Here is a 15,200-nt window from a genome sequence, read left to right as displayed (position 1 = left end):
GAGAGGAGAGGGGAAGGGAGGAGAGGAGAGGAGAGGAGAGGAGAGGAAAGAGAAGGAAAGGAAAGGAAAGGAAAGGAAAGGAAAGGAGGGGGGAGGGGAGGGGAGGGGAGGAGAGGGGAGGGGAGGGGAAGGGAGGGGAGGGGAGGAAAGAGAAGGAAAGGAAAGGAGAGGAGAGGGGAGGGGAGGGGAGGGGAGGGGAGGAGAGGGGAGGGGAGGGGAGGAGAGGAGAGGAAAGAGAAGGAAAGGAAAGGAAAGGAGAGGGGAGGGGAGGGGAGGGGAGGGGAGGGGAGGGGAGGAGAGGAGAGGAGAGGAGAGGAAAGAGAAGGAAAGGAAAGGAAAGGAAAGATGGAAGGGGAAAGAGACAGGAAGAGGAATTTTAAACAACTGAGGTATACGTACTTTACACAAATGTTTGAGTGCCTGGGTGGTTCAGTCGGTTAAGTGTCTGACTTCTGCTCTGATCATGATCTCATGGTTCATGAGTTCGAGCCCCACATCAGGCTCTGTGCTGACAGTGCAGTGCCTACTTGGGATTCTCACTCTCTCCTCTCTCTCTGTCCCTCCCCTGTTAGCACTTTCTCTCTCTCTCTCTCTCTCTCTCTCTCAAAATAAATAAATAAAAACTTTTTTTTAAAGTGCACAAATCTTGGGGCGCCTGGGTGGCGCAGTCGGTTAAGCGTCCGACTTCAGCCAGGTCACGATCTCGCGGTCCGGGAGTTCGAGCCCCGCGTCGGGCTCTGGGCTGATGGCTCAGAGCCTGGAGCTTGTTTCCGATTCTGTGTCTCCCTCTCTCTCTGCCCCTCCCCCGTTCATGCTCTGTCTCTCTCTGTCCCCAAAAATAAATAAACGTTGAAAAAAAAATTTAAAGTGCACAAATCTTAAGAGTATACTTCATAAGCTTTTACAAAGTAGAACATTACCAGAGCCTTAGAAGACTCCCTCATACACCATCCAATTATTGCCCTTCCCAAGATAACTAACTTCTATCACTACGGAACAATTTTGTTTCTTTTTAAACTTTATGTAAATGGAAACACATAGTATATTCTTTTGTTTGTGACTGACTTTATGTATTCAACACTATGTTTATGAGATGTATCCATGGTTTTGCATGTAGCAGTAAATTGTGCTTTGGCATTGCTGTATAGTATTCCGTTGAATGAATATACCACTATTTATCTACCCATGCCATTACCAATGGCTATTTGGATTCTTTCTAATGTGAGTAATATGGCTAATAACAAACTCGCAATACCCTTTTGGTGTGTATATATGTGCATTTTTATTCGATATGTGCTTGAGAGCAGGACTGTTGAATTATAATGAATGTGTACACTCAGCTTTAGTAGTTATTGCCAGAGTTTTCGTAAAGTGGTTGTACAAATTTACACTTCTCCCAGCAATGTGAGAGTTCCAGTGGCCATATCCTTGCAAACACTTAGTATTGTCCATCTTTTAAATTTTAGTCATTCTAGGGGCGCCTGGGTGGCGCAGTCGGTTAAGCGTCCGACTTCAGCCAGGTCACGATCTCGCGGTCCGTGAGTTCGAGCCCCGCGTCGGGCTCTGGGCTGATGGCTCGGAGCCCGGAGCCTGTTTCCGATTCTGTGTCTCCCTCTCTCTCTGCCCCTCCCCCGTTCATGCTCTGTCTCTGTCTGTCCCAAAAGTAAATAAACGTTGAAAAAAAAAATTAAATTTTAGTCATTCTGGTGAATATGCAGTAGTATTTCATTGCGGTATTAACTTGCATTTCTCTGATAACTGGGGAATATTTTTTTAAATGTATTATTAGCTATGTATATATCTTTTTTAATGAAAATGATGTTGTTGTTTTCCTATTTGAAAAAATTGAATTGTCTGGGGCACCTGGGTAGCTCAGTCGGTTGAGCATCTGACTTCGACTCAGGTCATCATCTCAGGGTTTGAGGCTCGAATCCACATCTGGCTCTGTGCTAACAGCTCAGAGCCTGGAGCCTGCTTTGGATTCTGTGCCCCCCTCTCTCTGCCCCTCCCCTGCTCATGTTCTGTCTCTCTCCTCAAAAATAAATAAACATTTAAAAAATGTATTAAAAAATTGAATTGTCTCTCTTTTTATCTGATTTTGTGGGATAACTTTAATATATTCTCGATAACGAGACCTTTGTCAAGATACATACATTGAAAATAGCTTTCATTCTGTGGCTTGCCTTTTCACTCAATCATGTCTAAATAAATACAAGTCTTTGATTTTACAAAAATACAATATGATTTTTATGGTTAGTTGTGTGTTTTACTTAAGAATTCTTTGCTTAATTCTAAAATAATGAATTTATTTTCTTTTGGTATTCTCCCTCATTTTCTTCTAGAAGCTTACTTTTTCTTTTACTAGTCACCTTTAGTTTTGTTAGATGTAGTTTTAAGTTTTTCCAGAGATGTATATGAACATGGTTTAAGAGGCAAAAAATTTACAGGGCATGTAAAGAAAAGTAGCAGTCTTGGATCCCTTCATACTTACTTCTTGCTTCCCCAAGTCACAATTTTCATTTCAATCAGCTGGGGGGGGGGTTGTTTCTCTCTCTGTCTCTCTCTCTCTCTCTCTCTTTTAGAGAAATTGTCCTTATCTCTAAATAACAAGCTTTTGTTCCCAATTCTTGATTTTTCAGTTTGGGGCATTCTCTTTTGACTTCGCAGTGTGGAAGATGAGGGTTTAATTACTTTTAATTCCTTGCCTTTACCACACTTAATCACCCTTCCAGTCCCACCAATCTTGCAATATGGTTACATGATAATTTTGGTTAGGCCAGTTTTCAGTGTTTACTTACCCTATTATGACTATGTAATTGTTATTTGTGTCTGAGCTCTATGGTGTACTATGGTCGCTTTTGCTTTTTCTTCTGGAGTTAATAATTATCTTTTGTTGTTGTTGCTGGTGTTCATTTAGTTTTCTAAAAAATAAACACCATTGCAACCTTAGTTGTCCAAGTGTCCCATTAAGATGTTCTGACACATCAGGTAGTCAGTTTTCTCTTCTTGTACCAATCTCTCCTGCAGACCATTGATCTACCCCAATCCCATGGCTCTCTAGCCCCCAAGAACAGCTCTCATATTGAAATCGTCCACCTTCTTCCTTAGGGTTCCCTTTGCCTCTTTCCTATATCTGAGTCCCTCATTTTCTGAAAGCTATGTCTTCCTCTTTCTTGTCTTAGGAGTTTTAGGAGTTTCTTGTTTTAGGAGTACATTCTCCAAAAGGTTCTAGGGAAGGTGTCCAAAAGGGATATAATTCCTGAAACTTTGAACATCTGAAAATGTCTTTAATCTACCCCCGCACTTAACTGATAATTTTGTTGGGTATATAGTTCTAGGTGACAAATAGTTTTCCTTTGAATTTCAAAGGCATATTTCTAGTGTCCTTCATGTTTATATTAATGATCTATCTAGAATGGATTTTCTGTATGGTGTGACGAAGGAATCAAAGTTTACCAGAAGGACAGTAAATTTATCCAATACCATCTATTGCAAAGATCATTCCTTCCCCATATCATAGTATTGGACCACGTAAGTGTGGGTCTGTTTCTGGACACGCCATTGTATTTTATCAATCTATTTGTAAGTTTAACTTGTATTTAACTGTTTTAATTTTTGCAGCTTTGTAATAAGTATTCCTAACAGCTAGTTTATGTCCTCCAACGTTGAGCTTCTTTAAGACCATCTTTGTTATTCTTTGTCTTTTGCATTTCCATATATATATTTACTTATTTTGAGAAAGAGAGAATGCGATCGGGGGGGGGGGGGAGAGAGAGAGAGATAGAGAGAGAGAGAGAGAGAGAGAGAGAGAGAGAGAATCTTAAGCAGGCTCCATGCTGTTAGTGCAGAACCCGAGATGGGGCTCAAACTCACGAACTGTGAGATCATGAGCTGCGCTAAAATCAAGAGACAGACACTTAACCGATTGAGTCACCCAGGTGCCCCTCCATATAAATTTTAGAATCAGCTCATCAATTTCCACCAAAAAAAAAAAACCTTCAGAAATATTTAATTGAGTTTTTAAAAAATAATAGCTTTGAGATTTAATTTACATACCATAAAAATCATTCATTCAAATAAGTGTATAATTTAATGGATTTTAGTATATTCGGAGTTTTGCAACCATTAACACAGCATAGTAAATTTTCAAAAATTTTCATCACCTTTCAAGAAAACCCCATGCCCATTAGCAGTCACCCCTTCCATGCCCCAACCCTAGGCAATCATTAATTGTATTTTCTGTCTTTATAATTTGCCTATCCTGGACAATTCGCATAAATGGGATAATGAAATATGTGGTCTTTTGTAACTTGCTTCTTTTACTTAATGTAACATTTACAAAGTTCATCCACATTATAACCTGTGTCAGTATTTCATTCTTTTTATGGCTGAATAATATTTCACTGTAGGGAAGTATCACATTTTATTTCTCCATTAGTTGATGGTCTTTGGGTTGTTTCCATATTTTAGCTATTATGTGAATATATTGAGCTATTACTGTGAATATTCATGTGCAAGGTATTGTGTGGACACGTTTTAATTTCTTTTGGGCATATACCTAGGGTTGGAATTGCTGGGTTACATAATAACCTTATATTTATCCTTTGGAGAAACTGACCACCTATTTTCTAAGCAGGTTGTACCAATTTTTTTCTTCTTATTTTTTTAAACTTTATTTTGAGAGACAGAGAGAGAGAGAGAGAGAATGCAAGTGGGGAAAAGGCAGAGAGATTAGGAAAGAGAGAGAGAATCCCAAGCAGGCTCCACACTGTAAGTGAACAGCCTAATGCAGGGCTTAAACTCATGAGCCATGAGATCATGACCTGAGCCAAAGCTGGATGCTTAACTGACTGAACCACGCAGGCACCCTGAGGTTTCACCAATTTTATTTTTTTTTCAACGTTTTTTTTGGGGGGGGGGGACAGAGAGAGACAGAGCATGAACGGGGGAGGGGCAGAGAGAGAGGGAGACACAGAATCGGAAACAGGCTCCAGGCTCCGAACCATCAGCCCAGAGCCTGACGCAGGGCTCGAACTCCCGGACCGCGAGATCGTGACCTGGCTGATTGGACGCTTAACCGACTGCGCCACCCAGGCGCCCCGAAGTTTCACCAATTTTAAATGTCACCAGCAGTGTGTTAGGTTTTATTCAGATTGAATTGAATCTGTTGGTCAGTTGGGGGAAGAAATCTTCACTTTACAATATTAACACTTGCAATCTATAAACACAGTGTATCCCTATTTCTTTTTTTAAAAAGTCTCTTTTTCTCTCAGTAATACTCTAGCTTTCTGTGTAGAATTATAAACATATTTTGTCAGAATTATTGCTAAGTATTTAGGCTTTTTAATACAAAAAATACTATTGTCAATGAAATCTTTTTTTCATTTTCTGATTGCTTATTGTCAACTTATAGAAATATAATTGTTTTTTGCACATTGATCTTGTTTCCAGTAAACTTGCTAAATTTATTCATTCTTCTATCATATCTATAGGTTTAAAAATCTCAATATACATAATCATGCTATCAACAAATGACAACAGTTTTTTTCTCCTTTTCAAATCTTACATCTTATTTTTTTTTCTTGCCTTATTGCAATGGCTAGAGCTTCCCATAAAATTAAATGGGAGTGGTGGTAGTGGTGGACATCCTCATTTGTTCCAGTCTCAAAAGGATAGCTTCCGGGGTGCCTGGGTGGGTCAGTTGGTTAAGCGTCTGACTTTGGCTCAGGTCATGATCTCACAGTTCATGGGTTCAAGCCCCACATTGGCCTCTGTGCCAACAGCTCAGAGCCTAGAGTCTGTTTTGGTTTCTGTGTGTCTCTCTCTGTCCCTCTTCCACTCACACTTCTGTATCTCTCTCAAAATAAATAAATAAACATTAAAAAAAAAGATAGCTTCCAACACCTTACCATTAAGTGTAATATTTGTTATAGCTTTTTTTGTTTGATATTATCAAATTAAGAAAATTCCCTATTATTCCTAGTTTGCTAAGAATTTTTATCATGAATAAATGTTGAATTTTTATTCAATGCTATTTTTCACATTTATTGAAATATGACTTTACTCTTTTATACTTTTAATGTGGTAGATTACATAATTGGTTTTCAAATGTGGAGGCAACCTCATATTCCTGGAATGAACTCCAGTTTATAATGATGCATTATCATCTTTATATAACTTTGGATTTGATTGCTATTATTTTGTTTAGAATTTATGTCTATGTTTTAACAGATATTATTCTGTAATTATCCTTTTTCTAATGTCCCAGGTGGGTTTTAATATCAAGGTTATGTTCCCCTCATCCAAAAAGTTAGGAAGTATTCTTTCCCTCTCTCTCTCTCTCTCTCTCCCTTCTCTGTAAGAGTTTAAAAGAGTGTAAAACTGGCATAATTTCTTTCTTTAATGTTTGGAAAAATTCACCAGTGAAGCCATCTGGACTTAAAATTTTTGTTGTAGGAAAATGTTTAAATACGACAAATTTTTCTAACAGATATAAGACTATTCTTTATATTGTCTACTGTAAAATTTGGCAAGTTGTGTTTTTCAATTAACTTGCCATTTCATCAAAATTTTTAAATTTATTGGCATAGAGTCATTAAAATATCCTCATAATACAGGTGCCTGGGTGGCTCAATTGGTTAAGTGTCCAACTTCAGCTCAGGTCATGATCTCACATTTTGTGAGTTCAAGCCCTGCATCAGGCCCTGTGCTGACAGCTCAGAACCTGCTTTGGATTCTGTGTCTCCCTCTCCCTCTCTCTCTCTCTCTCTCTGCCCCTCTCCCACTCGTGTTGTGTGTGTGTGTCTCTCTCTCTCAAAAATACATAAACATTAAAAAAGTTAAAAAATAAAATATCCTCATAACATTTTAAATATTTTTTTCAACGTTTTTTTATTTATTTTTGGGACAGAGAGAGACAGAGCATGAACGGGGGAGGGGCAGAGAGAGAGGGAGACACAGGCTCTGAGCCATCAGCCCAGAGCCTGACGTGGGGCTCGAACTCACGGACCGTGAGATCGTGACCTGGCTGAAGTCGGACGCCCAACCGACAGCGCCACCCAGGCGCCCCAACATTTTAATTGTCTGTAGGATTTATAGTGATGACCTCTTGTTCCTAATATTGTTGATTTGTGCCCTTTCTTTCTTTCATGATCATTCTTGGGTCTTTATTATTCCTCCCTTCTATTTTATTAGGTTTGTTTTGCTAGGAGGTTTATTTTGATCTCTTAAGTGATTTCTCAGACTTTCTTCTCTTTTAATGTATATGTATGTCCATAAATTATCCTCTAGAACTGTTTAGCTACATCCCCAAATTTTAATGTATTTAATTATTATTTAAAATATTTTCTGATATCAAGCATATTTTTCCTTTGAGTAATAGGTCATTTATAAATGTATTGCTTAATGTTGAAACATTTGGAGATTTTCAAGTTATCCTTTCGTTACTGATTTCTAGCCCAGTTCCGTGGTCGTCTAAGATCATACTCTGTATTTTTTTGACATTTTCCAGGACTTCCTTTGTGACGTGGTATAAAGTCAATTTCGGTAATTTTTCCAAGCACCTGAAAAGAATGTGTATTCTTAAGTTATTGGCTATATTGATGTACGTATAATATACAGTTTGATCATATTGGTTTAAATTCTCCCTATACTTATCGGAATTTTTTTTTCCTGCTTTTCTATCAATTGCTAAGAGAAGAAGTTTCCCTCCCTCTATTTCTAGTTTGCTAAGAGTATTCACCACAAATGGGTTGGATTTTCTCAAATATTTTTTCTGCATCTATTGATTATGTGATTTTTATTCTTTAGCTTGTTGATATTATGGATGACATTAATTGGTTTTCAAATGTTGAACCAGCCTTGTATACTTGGGATAAATCCCACTTGGTTGTGCTACGTAATTCTTTTTATATATAGTTGGATTTGATCTGCTAATATTTTGTTGAGAATTTTTGCATCTATGTACATGAGAGACGTTGAACTCTAGTTTTTTTTCCTTGTACTGTCTGTTTAGTTTTGCTATTAGGATAATGTTGGTCTCATTGAATGAGATAGAAAATAATCTCTCTGCTTCTATCTTCTGGAAGAGGTTGTAGGGAATGGATATCATTTCTTCCTTAAATTCTTTTTTTTAATGTTTTTTTAATCTTATTTTTGAGAGAGAGAGACAGAGTGCAAGCGGGGGGAGGTGTAGAGAGAGAGAGGGAGACACAGAATCCAAAGCAGGCTCCAGGCTCTGAGCTGTCAGCACAGAGCCCAACGCGGGGCTCGAACTCACAGACCGTGAGATCATGGCCTGAGCCGAAGTCTGACTCTCAACCGACTGAGCCACCCAGGCACCCCATTAAATTCTTGGTAAAATTCACCAGGGAACCCGTCTGGGCCTGGTGCTTTCTGCTTGAGAAGGTTATTAATTAACAATTCAATTTCTTTAACAGATATAGGCCTATTCAAATTGTCTATTTTTCCTCGTGTGCGTTTTGGCAGATTGTCTCTTTCAAGAAACTCGTCCATTTGATCTAGGTTGTCAAATTGTGGGCACAGAGTTTTTCATCATAGTCCTTTATTATCCTTTTAATGTACACAAGATATTTCACAACGGTTTCCTTCCCCTTCTCCTTCCTGGAAGTCTGAGGGGATTTTTCTCTGATAGAAACTTTTGGAGCTATGGGAAGTAAAATTCACAGAAGTGTGAGGCTCCTCTATAACTGGGTCCCTCTGAAATTTTTAACTCTTAGACTTTTCCATACGAAGCCTCACAAAATTCACCAGTTAGAGCTCGGGTTTTCCTACCGTGGCCCTGGTCCCGGCAGAGATTTCTGCTCAAGTAAGTTGTGATTACCGTATCTGCCTATCTGTCTTTCCAAGTCTCTCCGATATTGGGGACAGGAGCTTGCCCTGTCATGGATTTGGGAAAAGCTGTTGATTTTTTCTTTTTTTTTTAATTTTTTTTTCAACGTTTATTTATTTTTGGGACAGAGAGAGACAGAGCATGAACGGGGGAGGGGCAGAGAGAGAGGGAGACACAGAATCGGAAGCAGGCTCCAGGCTCTGAGCCATCAGCCCAGAGCCCGACGCGGGGCTCGAACTCGCGGACCGCGAGATCGTGACCTGGCTGAAGTCGGACGCTCAACCGACTGCGCCACCCAGGCGCCCCAGCTGTTGATTTTTTCAGTTTGTTCAGCTTTTTAGTTGTTTTGGGGATGAGGTTATGACTTCTCCATTTCTTACATGCCAGACTGGTATCATCTTTATTTTTTAAAGATATTTTCACTTGTTTGCCAGTCATTTCACAGTGCTTCAAATATGTCATTTCATTGTTTTCTCATCCCCATCATTTCCATGGAAATATTCGATGTCAGTCTTATGTCTTAAAGACAGTATACAGTTGGGGTTTGATTTTTGCAAATCCAGTCAGATCATCTGTGTCTTAGAGTATTTAGATCATTTACATTCATGTCTTCTATGAGTCTCATGTATTCTTTATCTCTCTTTTCTTCTTTTCCTGCCTTCTTTGTAATTAATCGATTATGTTTAAATATTCCTTTGATATTCACTAATGTCTTAATATCGATATTGTTTTTAAATACCTTTAGTAGTTGTTTTAGGGCAGAGGTCAGCGTATGGCCCATGGCCTGTTTTTTATGGCCCATGAAATAAGAATGGGTTTTTTGGGTTTTTTTAGTTTATTTATTTTGAGAGGGAGAGAGCATGAGCAGGGAACGGAAAGAAAGAGAGGGAGGGAGTGAAACCTAAGGAGGCTCCGCACTGTCAGTGCAAAACCCAACGCGAGGCTTGCACTCAACAGACCGTGAGATCATGACCGGAGCCGAAATCAAGAATCAAGACGCTTAACCGACTGAGCCACCCGAGCGCCTCAAGAATTCTTTGTCATAACACGTTATTTTGTAGAACAGTTTTAGATTTAAAGAAAATTATGAAGAAAGCGTGGAGTTTCCATATACCCTGCGCTCAGTCTTCTCTATTATTAGCATCTTCCATTATAGTATGGTCCATTTGCTACAACTAATGAACCAATATGGATACATTATTATTAACTAAGGTCCATACTTAATTCAGACTTTCTTAGTTTGAAGAAATTGTGATCAGATACAAATAACAAAAATTTACCATCTTAACCATTTTAAGTGTTTAGTGGTGTTAAGCATATTCGTATCGCTGTGCAACTGATCTCCAGAAGTCTTCTCATCTCGCAAAAGTGAAACTCTATACCCATTCAACAACATCTCCCCATGTTTCCCTCACCCATCCTCTGGCAATCACCATTTTACTTTCTATTTTTGTGAAATTCACTACTCTAAATACCTCATATATTGTGGAATCATATAATATCTATCTTTCCATGGCTGGTTTATTTCACTCAGCATGATGTCCTCAAGGTTCATCCGTATTGTAGCAGGTGTCACAATTTCCTTCTTTTTTATGCTTGAATAATATTCCATTGTTTGTATATTACCACATTTTGTTTATCCATCCATCCATCCACCCATCCATCCAGCCATCGGTGAGTACTGGGGAGATTTCCTTAGTTTTTACCTAATGTCCTTTTGTTATTCCAGGATCCCATCCAAACATAATCACGTTACATTTAATCATCATGTTTTCTCAGGCTCCTCTGGGCTGTGACAGTTTCTCAGACTTTCTTTTTTCTTTTTTCTCTCTTTTCTTCTTCACTTTTTCTGTTTGTTTGGAGTGTTTTGTTTTGTTTTGTTGTTGACCTTGACAATGTTGAGAGTGGCACTATGTCGACCTTGACAATAATGTTGACCTTGACAATGAAGAGTGCGCTAGCCAGATATTTTGTGTAACGTCCCTCTATTTGGATTTATCTGATGTTTTCCTCATGCCCTGATGGGGATTATGGGTTTTTTTTTTAAAGAAGACCACACAGATAAAATGTTATTTTAATCACATCACATCAAGACTACATACTATCAACATGACTTATCACTGTTTAAATAGATCTTGATTACCTGGCTGACGCAGTGTTTATCAGGCTTCTCTAATGTCACCCTTTCATCCTTTTCCATACTGTACTATTTGGAAGAAAGTCGCCATGCCCAGCCCACACGTAAGGAGTGGGGAGCTATGCTGACCATGAGAACAGAGTATCTACATATTTTATCTAGGATTCTTCTGCCTGGGAGATTTGTTAAGAATAGTTTTGTGGCGCCCGGGGGGCTCAGTTGGTTGAGCGTCCGATTTTGGCTCAGGTCATGATCTCACGGTTCCTGGGTTCAGGCCCTGTGTCGGGCTCTGTGCTGACAGGCCAGAGCCTGCTTCAGATTCTGTGTCTCCCTCTCTCTCTGCCCCTAACCGCACCCCGCCCCCACCCCTCCCCCCTACCTCGCCCCGGCTCACACTGTCTCTCTCTCTCTCTCAAGAATAAATAAACATTAAAAAAATTTTATAAAGAAAAATAAAAAAAATAAAAAAGGAACAGTTTTTACATTTTTCAAAGGCTGAAGAAGTCAAAAGAATAATAACTTTTTATGATATATGAAAACGGTTTGAAATTCAGATTTCAGAGGCCACAAATAAAGTTTTGTTGGAACACAGCTATGCTCACTCATTTACACATTATCTGCGGCTGCTCTTATATGACAACAGTAGAGTTGATTAGTTGCGACAGAGACTGTATGAACTTTGACATCTAAGATAGTCACTATTTGGCCCTTTACGTGAAAATTTTGCCACCATTTGTTGTAAGGCTTATGACATGGATCTTTCACTTATAACGGTTTTCCTTCGAATAACATTACATCACTTTGCGATATAAATGTTAGAAACTTAACATCGTACAGTCCTCCAATATTTTGTGTCATTTTTAAAAGTTTATTTATTTTGAGAGAGAGAGAGAGCCTGTGCTCGCGTGAGAGTAGGGGAGGGGCGGAGAGAGAGGGAGAGAGAGAGAGACAGAGAGTGAATCCCCAGCAGGCAGTGCTCAGCTCAGAGCCTCCTTTGGGGCTCAGTCCCATGAACTGTGAGATCACGACCTGAGCCGAATTCAAGAGGTAGATGCTTAACCGAGTGAGACGTCCAGGCGCCCCACATTTTATTATTTTTGATTTACATAGTCAATTACCTATTAAACAAATTTTTAATTGAGAAGAATATTTTTTACATTTAACCCCATATTTTCCATTTGAGGTTCTATTCATTCCTCTGTGTAGATCCCAATTTCCATCCGGCATCACGTCCCTTCCGCTTAAAAAAAACGTTAACATTTGTTATAGTGCAGGTTGACTAATGATAAATCCCTTTATTTTTGTGAGTGTTGGAAAAAATCTTCTTTCATTTTAATTTTTAATCTATTTTCACTAAGCAGGGGAGCCTGAGTGGCTCAGTCAGGTAAGTGTCTAATTCTTGATTTCCGCTCAGGTCATGCTCTCACAGTTCCTGAGTTCGAGCCCTGCGTCGGGCTTTGCGCTGACAGCGCGGAGCCTGTTTGGGATTCTCTGTCTCCCTCTCTCTCTGCTCCTCCTGTGCTCTCTCTCTCTCTCAAAAAACAAATAAAACTTTAAGGAAAAGAGATATTTTCACTAAGCTTACAGATCTAGGTTGATAGTACCTCATTTACTCACAACTTAAAAAATTGTGTTCTATTTTCTTCCGGCTGTATAGTCTCTGACAGTAAGGCTGTGATCATTTTATCTGTGTACGGAATGTCCCTTTCCCCCCTCTAGCTTCCTTTAAGATCTTCTCATTGTCACCGACTTTCAGCAATTTGATTATAATGGACCTCGCTTTCATTTTGTGGTGAGCGTTGAGATTCTTGGATCTTTGGTTTCCTAGTTTTGACAAATTTGGGAAATGTTGAGTCCCTATTTTTCTGATTTCCCTCTCTTCCTGCACTTAACACTACAAGGGTGTTAGGGTACTTGATATCTTGTCATAGGTCGCTGGTTCTCTTCGGTTTTCGGTGTGCTTCTTTTCAGAAACGTTCTGCTGATGTGTCCTCAGATAGCTTCCAGTCTACCGATGGCCTCTTCTGCAATGTCTAAGATGCTGCTAATCCTATCTATTCAAGTCACATTTAGATTTTGCATATTTTTCATCTCTTCAGTGTGTCAGTCATAGGGCTGTTTCTTTGAAGCAATGCGCCTCTTAAGATTTGTCTCTGTTTTTAATTTTTAGCGGTTTAACTATAATGTGCCTAAGTATGGTTTTCTTGTAATTACCCTATTTATCTTGATTCTTATGTCAAGTATAGAAAATTTGGGGCTAGTAATATTGTTTCTGCCCCATTGTCTCTCCTCTTCTCCTTTTTTGGCCTCCAGAAACAGATGTTAGACCTTTTATTGTGTTGCATGTAACCGTAGTGTCATTTTCTGTGTTCTCCATCTTTTTTCTTTCTTTTCCTGTCTGTGTTTCAATCTAGGTATTTCCTACTGAATTCTTTTCCGGTTCCCTAATTCTCACTTCTGCTCCGTCTGTCCTGCCTTTAGATCTGTGTAATAAAGTCTTCATTCTAGTTATTGTATTTTTCCCATCCTAGGATTCCATTTGATTCGTTATTGTTCATTAAGCCCCCTTCTTTTATGAAACTCTACAGCTTTTTTGGGGCGCCTGGGTGGTGCAGTCGGTTAAGCGTCCGACTTCAGCCAGGTCACGATCTCGCGGTCCGTGAGTTCGAGCCCCGCGTCGGGCTCTGGGCTGATGGCTCGGAGCCTGGAGCCTGTTTCCGATTCTGTGTCTCCCTCTCTCTCTGCCCCTCCCCCGTTCATGCTCTGTCTCTCTCTGTCCCAAAAATAAATAAATAAATAAATAAATAAACGTTGAAACTCTACAGCTTTTCATCTGTTTTGTTATACGGTATGATCTTAGTTATTTTCAAACTGTGTCTTCATGGAAACAGCCAAGTTTGAGCATCAGAAGACCTTCCAGTCTACCTAATGCACGGCCACTGTAGTTTTGAGAAGCGAATGTATAAGGTAATTTAAAACAATGAGGCTTACGTCTGTGGTGTGTGTGTGTGTGTGTGTGTGTGTGTGTGTGTTTATTAAGGTGACAGTGGATAACTGAGTATTTGCTGATGGATGAATGACATTGGGTGGGTGCTGATGGATGAATGACAATGAAGATGTGTGTATATAAAGGCTAATCAATTCTGAACAATGATGAAAAGATTTTACAGTTGGAGCACCTGTCTGTTCAGTTGGCAGAACATGTGACTCTTGATCTTGGGGTTGTGAGTTCGAGCGCTGGGTGCAGCAATTACTTAAAATTAAAATCTTGGGGAAAAAAAGAAGAAAAGGTTTTACAACTGACCTTTCTAACTACGAAGGTTTCTACATTTGATCTGAGTTTAAAACCGGAAAGAAAAAAAACCCTGATAACTCCAATATCTGGATCTCCTGGGAGATTGTATTTTAGGTGATCTGTTTCTCTCTTAGGTTTTAGGCATTAGTTCAGTTTCTTCGCACACATGATAATTAATTTTATTTAATGTGAAGCAATCTCAAATTTATAGCATGGTCCCAAATATAGTACAAAAACCCATTTTCCTGACTCAGCTGAGGTATGTTGCCACCATCCCCCAAACGCTTCAAGTCATGATTCCCATGAACGAAGACATCCTCCTGGATGACCACAATGCCATCATCAAAATCAGGAAATTACCATTGGAACATTACTCCCATCTAACCCACACCCTCCATTCACTTTTCACCAGTGATCCCAATAATGCCCTTGCAGCAAAACCATCCAGTACAGGATCACATGTTACACTTGGCTCTCAGATATCTCTAGTCTCCCTCAATATGGAACAGTGTTTCAGTCTTTTCTTAACTACACTCTTGTAGATTAATCTACACTCTTGTAGATTATAGGCCAGTTATTTTGTAGACGTTCCCTTCAGTTGGACTTGTCCAATGTTTCCTCATGACTAGATTCGGTTTGTGCACTTTATGTAGCAATGTCACAGAAGCGATGCTCTGTGTCTCTCTCATTGCCTCTTATTGGGTAGTGCACGATTTTAAGTTGTCCTATTACTGCGATGTTTATTTTGACCTCTTGATTAAGTTGGTGTCTGCCGGCCTTCTCCACTGTAAAGTTACCCTTCTCCCTTTGCAATTGATAAATATTTTGTAGGAAAGCACGGTGAGATTATGTCAATATCCCATTGCACAACAAACTTTCCGTATTTGCATTCAGTGTATCAGTATGGAGTCATGGAT

General features: G+C 39.4%; 2 non-coding genes across 2 annotated transcripts; both read left to right on the top strand.

The window, feature by feature from the left end:
• Positions 1-13,861: 13,861 nt before the first annotated feature.
• LOC122486236 lies at positions 13,862-13,941 on the top strand. The gene has a single exon (XR_006298085.1). It is a non-coding gene; the product is annotated as a small nucleolar RNA U2-19 (small nucleolar RNA).
• A 321-nt stretch (positions 13,942-14,262) lies between these two features.
• On the top strand, positions 14,263-14,332 carry LOC122486233. The gene has a single exon (XR_006298082.1). It is a non-coding gene; the product is annotated as a small nucleolar RNA U2-30 (small nucleolar RNA).
• The last annotated feature ends 868 nt before the right edge of the window (positions 14,333-15,200 follow it).

This window comes from Prionailurus bengalensis, chromosome E1, assembly GCF_016509475.1.
Source record: "Prionailurus bengalensis isolate Pbe53 chromosome E1, Fcat_Pben_1.1_paternal_pri, whole genome shotgun sequence".
Taxonomy (NCBI): Eukaryota; Metazoa; Chordata; class Mammalia; order Carnivora; family Felidae; genus Prionailurus; species Prionailurus bengalensis.
The sequence above is the reverse complement of the archived record's forward strand: the minus strand, read 5'-3'. Positions and strand labels throughout refer to the sequence as shown.